The sequence below is a fragment of the Panulirus ornatus genome, chromosome 14 (genome assembly GCF_036320965.1).
Source record: "Panulirus ornatus isolate Po-2019 chromosome 14, ASM3632096v1, whole genome shotgun sequence".
Classification (NCBI taxonomy): Eukaryota; Metazoa; Arthropoda; class Malacostraca; order Decapoda; family Palinuridae; genus Panulirus; species Panulirus ornatus.
Window position 1 is genome coordinate 15565492 of NC_092237.1, and position 10256 is coordinate 15575747.

The 10256-nt window shown below is 47.3% G+C and overlaps 1 protein-coding gene across 1 annotated transcript in view; it reads right to left on the bottom strand.

The window, feature by feature from the left end:
• Positions 1-9739, bottom strand: part of LOC139753328 (ATP-binding cassette sub-family C member 5-like) — a 525518-nt gene extending 515779 nt beyond the window's left edge. The window contains exons 1-2 of the mRNA XM_071669664.1: positions 9683-9739; positions 5941-6123 (exon numbers count right to left, since the gene is read on the bottom strand). The gene's annotated coding sequence lies outside the window, so the exon portion shown is untranslated. The remainder of the gene's footprint in view (positions 1-5940; positions 6124-9682) is intronic.
• Between the last annotated feature and the right edge of the window lie 517 nt (positions 9740-10256).

Below are 10256 nucleotides of genomic sequence, written 5' to 3' on the forward strand. Positions count from 1 at the left end.
ATATATATATATTCTAAAAGAAGGATCTACTTGATACTTTTCCTAAAAGTTTACGTAATAATCTTAGATGAAGAGAGCACTGTAGCTCCAATTATACAATAATCCCATACGTGTCACAAGTTGTATGATTAAACCGAATTCCTACAACACAAGTTACCCGTAATATGTATAATGATACAAGTTATAGTTGTCAACCCTACCTATATGAAGTTATATGATTGTCAACCCTACCTTCCTCTCCCCTCTCAGAATACAACTGTATTCAAATATGTGAGTAAACTCGTTGGAAAAATAAACACAGAAACTCCAAGCTTTTGATTGTATTTCAAGCCATTTTCAAGGATACAGAGTCAACATGGACGAGTGAATATATACGAAACCAGACTTCACCACAGCTGAGGATCAACGATTCATTGATTAAAGAAACATGGACAAAAATATTGACCGGAACTTTTAAGTGACGTGTCCCTCTCTACATGACGTCGGGATATATACTGTTTTCTTACTTTCGCCACATTTGAACAGAGATTTAATCAAGACAGTATCTAATTAATACATTGCTTCATCTATATCTATGGTGGTGTTCACTTTGATAACGGAGGATAGAACAATAAGCTTTCCTTAAAGTGGCCCACAAAGACTACCACCGGCCTGAAGTAAATTGGATCCATCACCGCTTCTACCAATCTTCTTACACTACCGTTTTCTTCAACACCTCACTCACTCATTGTCCTCCGTTTTCCTTACGTGATAATATACGCAGGCGCCCATCATAGATAATTTAAATATCGGCCATTAGTCTGAACCTCTGTGAATATCTTGGTAATTCGAGGGATGCTCAACCTGATCAATTAGCCAATCATCCATGTCATCATTGATCTTACCTGATATCTCATATGATTCGTGCGTCACACTTATCATAACGTAAAAACCTTTTGAAAAATCATACTTTGAAAACTGATATCATATCCATCATACTTCAGAGCTGATATCATAACCTTCATACTTCAGAGCTGATATCATAACCTTTATACTTCAGAGCTGATATCATAACCCTTATACTTCAAAGCTGATATCATGACCCTTATACTTCAGAAGATATTGTAACCCTGATATCATAAAGATAGTACTTCAACCTAATATAACTCGTACTTTCAGCCTGGTACCTTAACTCGTATTTCTAAACTGATATCATAACTTATACTTAAAAAAGAAGCATATGATTATCCTCATACCTGATACTATACCCCCTTGTAATTCAAACCTGATATCACAAAAAAATCGCACTTCAACCTGATATTATGGCAATACTTCAAATCAGGTATTGCAAATGACATAAATCAAATATCTTAGCCCTTAAACTTCAAAACCTGATATCATAAAAACCGGGAATTTCAAACTTGCTGTTGACCCCCAGTGATCAAACGTGTTATCACAACTCATACCAAAAACCTGATGTCACAACCCTCATACCAAAAACCTGATGTCACAACCCTCATACCAAAAACCTGATGTCACAACCCTCATACCAAAAACCTGATGTCGCAACCCTCATACCAAAAACCTGATGTCACAACCCTCATACCAAAAACCTGATGTCACAACCCTCATACCAAAAACCTGATGTCACAACCCTATCAAAAACCTGATGTCACGACCCTCATACCAAAAACCTGATGTCCCGACCCTCATACCAAAAACCTGATGTCACGACCCTCATACCAAAAACCTGATGTCACGACCCTCATACCAAAAACCTGATGTCACGACCCTCATACCAAAAACCTTATGTCACAACCCTCATACTTCAAATCCTCATCATTCAAACCTGGTATCAGAGCTCCAACTTCAAGCCCGATACCATAACTCATACTACAAATCTGGTATCATAACTGCCATTATAATCCTGATATCATAACTCGTCATATAAACCTGACAGCAGAGCTCGTAATTCCAACCCGACATCATACCTCGCGCATCAAGACTGAAATCATGATATGAATCGACTATCATCATAACACGTACGATATAAACCTGATATCATAAAACACGTACGATATAAACCTGATATCATAACACGCTCAATAAGGCTGATATCATAGCACTCTTACATTGGGCTGTGGAACATCAATGGTGTTGTTAACTGCTTCCATTGTGTTGCTGTGTGTATCTATGTCATTTATTACCTAAAACTCATAACAGAGCGATCATTAATCAGCCATTCACACTATGCGATGTTCATTAGCCCCTCTGAAGATTAATTACATAATCCTGTTCTTTCACTTTAATTAACACAGCTGGATACCTGAAACAAAGAGATTACACAATTCTTTTTTTCATATGTATTTTTCAACGGGGCGCAGTGATTGCTGGGTTTCATGGTTGGTTGTGGGTGTGTTGGTGTCATAGTTGCTGGGTAACACAGGTTATTGGGTGTGTTACTGGGTCCTATGGTTGGTAGTGGGTGTATCACTGGGTATTGCTGGTGACATGGTGACTGGCTTCCATATGGAAGGCTGGTTCCAGACCAATAGTAGTGACCAGGATAACCACACAGCTTTGATCACCACCCGTCCTGGATAACCACACAGCCCAAGGTAACCACACGGCCCAGGATAACCGCACTGCCTAGGATAACCGCACAACACTGGATAACCAAACCCGTCCTGGATAACCGCACTGCCCAGGATAACCGCACTGCCTAGGATAACACCACAACACCGGGTAACCACACCCGTCCTGGATAACCGCACAGTCCTGGATAACCAAACGACCTAGAATAACCGCACAGCCTAGGATAACCGCACAACCCTAGATAACCACACAGTCCTGGATAACCACATAGCCCATGATAACAGCACGGCCCAGAATAACCGCACTGCCTGGGATAACCGCACAACACTGGATAACCACACCCGTCCTGGATAACCGCACTGCCCAGGATAACCGCACAGCCTAGGATAACCGCACACTCCTGGATAACCACATAGCCCAGGATAACCGCACAGCCTAGGATAACCGCACACTCCTGGATAACCACATAGCCCAGGATAACCGCACTGCCTGGGATAACCGCACAACACTGGATAACCACACAGCCTTAATCACCACCCTTCCTGGATAACCGTAAAGCCCTGGATAACCACACAGCCCACGATATCCAACCGTACAGCCTTAATTACCACCCGTCCTGGATAACCGCACAGCCTACGATAACCGCACAGCCTATAATATCTACACAACCGATAATATATATACAGCCTATAATATCTACACAACCAGGATAACCGCACAGCCGATGATGACTTCACAGACCTGGATAACCAAACATCCCTGGATACCCGCACAGCCCTGGATAACCGCACAACCCAGGATAACTGCACAGCCCAGGATAACCCCGGAGCGCAGGATAACTACACAGCGCAGGGTAGCCAAGTAATCCTCCCGCGCACACCCACGCGTTCCTGGAGAAAACACAAATCCATATACCACAAGGTATCCATACAAGCTGAGGTAACCACACGACATGCGGTAACCACATGACTTGTGGTAACCCAGCACACAGGCCGGGCAAACCCTTGCGGCCCGTGCTCACCAATGTGATGTAACGTTATGTAACCCAACAAAAAACGCAGAAACCAAACGCCTGAATAATGTAATTGCACAGAAAGAAATCTTCACAACTCGCTAACGACACAACCTGGAATATAACCAGACACCGTGTGGTAACCACACAACCACGTGACACAAAACCCAACAAGCCACATAGCCTGGAGTAACCCAACCACAAGAAAGAACCAGCCGGGTCAACCAAGTATAATCAGGTAGGTTCATAACCAACCAACCAAGCAACCACCGTCAGGTGACCACCACACTAGCAACCAGGTGGGCCAACCAATCACACCCATTGTAAGCAAACAGCAAGCCAACCAACCACAATCGGATAAGTGCACAGGCAACCAGGCGGGGCCAAACCAACTTCAGCCAGGTACGCAGACAAGTAACCAAACGGGCCAACCAAACACAGTCAGCAGACAGGTGGACAGGTATCGACCAGTCAGTGGGAGGAGGGAGGCACCTGGGACGCGCCAATATCGATTATTGGCAGGCCAGTTTGTGCACCAGGAGCCTGCACCTGCGCACACCTGCCCAAGTGTCATTAAGCCTTCAATGGTATGGCCGTACTTAAAACCCACACACACACACACACACCAAAATACACACTTTTCACTTACACTTCCCAACACCAAATGAGACAATGGAAGGAATTCACCATTATGACCTGACAACGTTATGCACCTGGCGCTCAGCATACAACCTCTGGCTCTCTTCCAAGGAAATACCGGGGAAGGCATCTGACACACCTGTTACAGACATCTGCCTGTCATAATACTTTACCTGGTGACCTATTTTCACTTGTTCAGCTCGACAGCTCGCACGCGCGCGCGCGCACACACACACACACACACACATATATATATATATATATATATATATATATATATATATATATGGTCTAGTGGCAACGCGTCCCTCATGTATTTCCCGCGTTGCGGTTCGAATGTTCGAATCTCGCTGGTGATGTGGGTTGTTCGTGTCGAATGTCAACTTACTGAAAGGAAAGTTCTGGGCAGATTGGGCTCTACGAATATTAGTCAATAAAAAAGGATTATAAGTAGATAAAGAATAACCATGTGATAACAGAGATATAAACTATGGGTATATATATATATATATATATATATATATATATATATATATATATATATATATATATATATATATATATATATACCAAATGGCGTCCTAGCTACGTCTCTTCGTTGTATATCAACTGACTTATATTTCTCTCTTGTTTCTCCCCTGATGTGATTATTACACGAAAGTGCACTTGGGAACTTATCGTGTTTCATTTTCCCTGTGGACTAATAGGAATATATATATATATATATATATATATATATATATATATATATATATATATATATATATATATATATATATATATATATATGAGACGATCATAAGTCCTTATCTTCACCAGCACGATGGCTACTATCCCGGGCAGCATAACCTGGCTTTTGACCTGACTCGTCACAATCCGGTCACACGACAGGCCATCAGAGTCGAGAGTCGTTGTGTCGCGCTAAAAAAAGGGGGAGGAGGGAGGGTGTGTGTGTGTGTGTGTGTGTGTGTGTGTGTGTGTGTGTGTGTGTGTGTGTCCCCCACCCCCCGCCGTGGTGTGTCGTGCAAGTTAACAACAGGCAAAGTAAGCCAAGAGCCTGCTATTCAACGAGGACTCGTGAGGGCTGAGGCCATGGTGTGGTCTACTCACAGTGGATGCTCCAGCAGTGTGTCCAGCGGAGAGTTTCCCCCTCGACTAAGTCTCTTCATTTTTGCGTGTGTTACATAACCAGCAGCAGCAGCAGCAGCAGCTGGCTGGCACAGCTTCCGCTCTAGGGCGCAGGTCACCAACCCTCTTCTTGGCCAAACTCCTCCCTCCACCACGCTGCTCTTGGAAAACCTTTCTTTAGCAAAACCCCCCAGTCTTCTTAAGCCCCAAAATCCAATTTACATTAGAAAAGGCTAAGGATCCCGATTCTCTCCCTAACATCTCCCTCCCGACTCCCTTGTGCATTAGGCTCAACAAAAGTCTGGCCTACCTGGTCTTGGCCCTCCCCAGCGGACTACAGTACCTTCCATGTCTTACCGCTTTGTTACCCTCGCAGTTCACCTGCAGTGGAGCCACAGAATCTGTAATCGATTGTAATGAGGCTATACTGGGGGAATGAGAAGGCCCTGATTGGTTCAAAGCTAACGATAAGAGGGGGTGGGTTGTGGTTCGGTGGTGTGGGGAGGTGAGTGAGGGGTGGAAGGATGGGAAGTAGGTTGACTCATCACCAGGAGGCATTACAGAAGAGTTCTAAAGGTACTTCTTACCTGCCGCTGGAGAGACGAAGGAGGCCCAGCAGGTCCAGCCAAGAATCTGCAGGAGTCAGAGGATGTCTTCGTAGCCCGTAAATGTCTGATGAACTGGACGAATTCCACAAAAGGTATGCTCCTTATGGCTCTTTCCTTGCCGAGGTTAGCAACACCGTCACTTCAAAAGGCATTTCACCCTTTCTGTATCACAAACACACACAAAAAACAAGACTCGTAAATCACAGGAATATTTGTCCTCCTGCTCTCTGTGGCAACCAATGAATGGCTCAGCGGGTCATAAGTACTTTTTGCCGGCGTTCTGAGGACCCCGTATTGGCCCGTAGGGGGGAGGGTGGTGTTGCTAGGTTACAGCCATAACACCCCCTCCCCCCAACCCCTGCATGGCACCTGCACCATAACCCAATACGGCACCTGCCTTGCCTCCTCCTCCTCCTCCTGTCGCATCCATTATCACGTACACTTCACGCTGAAGACCTTGGTGAAGGTACCCATTTTATTTCTCACTCATACGATATATATATATATATATATATATATATATATATATATATATATATATATATATATATATATATATATATATATATGTGTGTGTGTGTGTGTGTGTGGACACGACCAGGTCGGACAAAGAACGCGTTCAAAACGACACAATACGACTTAGAACGACTTGTTGAAATTGACCCGAGGAAACGAAGCACGACCCACAGGGAGCAGTGGTAGACATCCCGGCAACACCAGTACGACCCTCCGTTCACCACTAATACTACCTTTGGGTAGAATGACGACCATCCTGGGGCCATCATTACGACCCAGGCTATGTATAGTGGTTGACCATCCTGGCACCACTAGGTACGACTGAGGGCATAATGGTAACCGTCTCAGCACCACCACCAAGTACGACCCAGGTGATCATTCCGTGACCACCCGTACGACCCACTGTGCCACCGGGACAACTTACGCAAAGCGCACGCTAAGTATTCACGCTGCACGCAACACAGGAACCATTAAGCTAATCACCTGTACATCCCGCACATCACACACACACACACACACACATACAAATAGCTTCCACCTACGAAACCAAAAAGAAAACGGGAAGTGTTTACGGTCAAGTCCTCGATATATATATATATTTTTTTTCCGATTTAACCCCTTCTTTCCCCAGTGTCCGCTGCGTCAAGCACGGCACCCGCTGTTTCTACGATGCCGGCTGGGTGAGAACTGGATCGCTGCCAGAATACCTGCCATCTGGCTACGATACGCACGCAACCTACACATCGCTACGCGGTATATACGCACGCAACCTACACGCCACACACGCAAGATTAACGCTATACACGCAACATACACGCTACATACATCCCCTGGAGGCCATCAGGTTCATCCTTACACACGGACCAACACCTTCATCATACGCACACACACACACACACACACACACACATGACTCCTGAATATTACCTTTGACTCCTTGACCATTACGTTACGACCCCTGAATATGACCTTTGACCTCTGTATGACTTCTGAAGACGACCTATGACCCCTTGACCATGACGGTGCGACGCCCTGACCCGACCTTTGACCACGGTGGTCCGACCCTTAAACACGATCTCTGACTTCTCGAGCATGACGGTACGACCCCTGAACACGACCTCTGACCTTCAACCATGACGTGACGACCCTTGAATATGACCTCTTGAGCATGAAGGTAGGACCCCTGAACACGGCCTTTGATCACGACGTTAAGAGCCTTAAGCACGATGGGAGGCCCTTGAGTGTGACGGTATGATCCCATGAGCATGACAGTACGACCCCCTAAGCACGACGTGACGACCCTTAAGAATGAAGGTACGACCCCAAAACACGACGGGGTGACCCTTTGAGGACGATGGTCTGACTTTCGACTTGATTCGTAAGAATCGAACAGTTGTGCTCAAAGAGGGGAATTAGGAACAGGAGGGTGAATGATACCGACACCCTATGAAAATATATATATATATATATATATATATATATATATATATATATATATATATATATATATATATATATATATATATATAATAAAAAGAACAGAGATACGTCAGTCAGGGAGGTTTGAGGAGAGGGGAGGAGAATGGGAGAGGAGAGGGGGAGATTATTCTGCCGCAAGCACACGAAACAATGAGAAGGGGCAGGAAGAGAGAGTGTGTGGGGGGGAAACTGGGAGGGAGGGAGGGGGATCTTGACGAATGCATAAAACACGAGCAGTCGTCTGGGGGAGGAGGAGGAGGAGGAGGAGGAGGAGGAGGAGGAGAGAGAGGGTGGGTGGGGGTGGGGGAAAGAAGGAGGGAAGTCCCTGACGAAAGCACAAAAACACCAGCCCCAAGCGGGGCAGAGCAAGGCAAAAGGTCCCTATTCACAAACCCAACATTACATAGAACATGGGGAAGAGGAGGAGGAAGAGAAGAGGAGGAGGTGTGCGGTGGTGTGCGGTGTTCGGTTCCTTCAGGCACAAGTGTCGCGCGAGGTGAGGTTAAACGTCTTGGGATAAACTCAAGCCACACGGAGCTTTGGCGGGCGGGCGGGCGCGATGAGCGAGGTAACGGATACTGACTGGTGATGTCGGGGTTGTGGTGAGGTAAACACATAACACCTGGGACGTGAACAGTACCGACAGACAAATATAACAATCGTGTGCAAGGAGTGTCTTGGTGGTAGGACACAGCATAAGCCTTGATGATGCAACAGCCAAGATGGCACGCGGAACAGCGACTATAAAGTTGCCTTAAGGGAAGCACACGCAGTTCAAGTAGAGTAAGAGTGTCTTATGCACATAACACAGGTGGTTGGGGGAGTGTCCTGACGTGGGACCACAACGCATGCAGGTTAAGGGAATATTTTCGGCACACGACACATGAGCTCTGACGGGATCGTTTGTCGTCAATCAGGTAGCCAAGTACACACAGCAGGGGAGGGTGAGGGACGACACACACACACACACACACACACACACACACACACACACAGCAGGGGCGGGTGAGGAACAACACACACACAGCAGGAGAGGGTGAGGGACGACACACACACACACACACAGCAGGGGTGGGTAAGGGACGACACACAAACGGCAGGGGTGGGTGAGGGACGACACACATACAACAGGGGAGGGTGAGGGACGACACACACACACACACACACACACACACACAGCAGGGGTGAGTGAGGGATCCCACACACACACACACACACACACACACACACACACACACACACACACAAACACAGCAGGGGTGGGTGAGACGAGACGACACACACACAGCAGGGGAGGATGAGGGACGACACACACACACACTGTAGGGGAGGGTGAGGGACGACACACACACAGCAGGGGAGGGTGAGGGACGACACACACACACACACACACACACACACACACGCACACACACACAGCAGGGGTGGGTGAGAGACGACACACACACAGCAGGGGTTGGGTGAGGGCGGACGGACGGGGCGGTCTACCCCTGACGAAGGAACACAACAGCTACAGAAGGTGGAGGCGTCACGGAAGGGCTGCAGGTAACATGATGGAAGTCTGGTCAGGTAAGGGCTGCTGGCAGGTGTCCAGTGGGATACACACACACACACGTCACGGTACATGGAGGACCGTCCTCACGACATGGTACGTAACAGGGACATAGTATGACGAGCCCCGACGGGAGGCAGAGAGGCAGGGCACTAGTGATGGCATGGGAGGAACCTGGCGCGACGTGCGATCCTGGCTTCCACCAGCGGGACACTGACGGCGGCCGAGCCGGGGAACTGTGCTGGGCCCTTGCTGCCGCCACCACCACCACCTCCCACTACCACCCCTCCACCACCACCACTACCATCCCTCCACCACCACAACTACCACCCTCTTCCACCACCACAATCACTTCTACTTCCAACTAAAACCTCCTACACCACTATCACCACCACCATTCCCTCCCACTACCACCACCGTCATCACCTCCACCTCTCCCTCCTACTACCACCACCTCTATTGCAACGACCACCAAACACCATCTCAGTTGCTACTACCACCCCCAACCCACCTACCACCACCACCACCACTAACGTTTGGGGATGAGTGTGTCAACGTGCGCACGGGGTGAGTGGATCAATGCTTGGGATGAATGGATCAACGTCTGGGGGTGAGTGGGACAACGTTTAAGGTGAGTGGGTCATCGTTTGGGTGGGTGGATCAAATTTCGGTATGAGCGGGTTAAAGTTTTGGGGTGAGTGGGTCAGCGTTTGGGTTGAGTGCTTCAATGGCTGGGATAAGTGGGTCA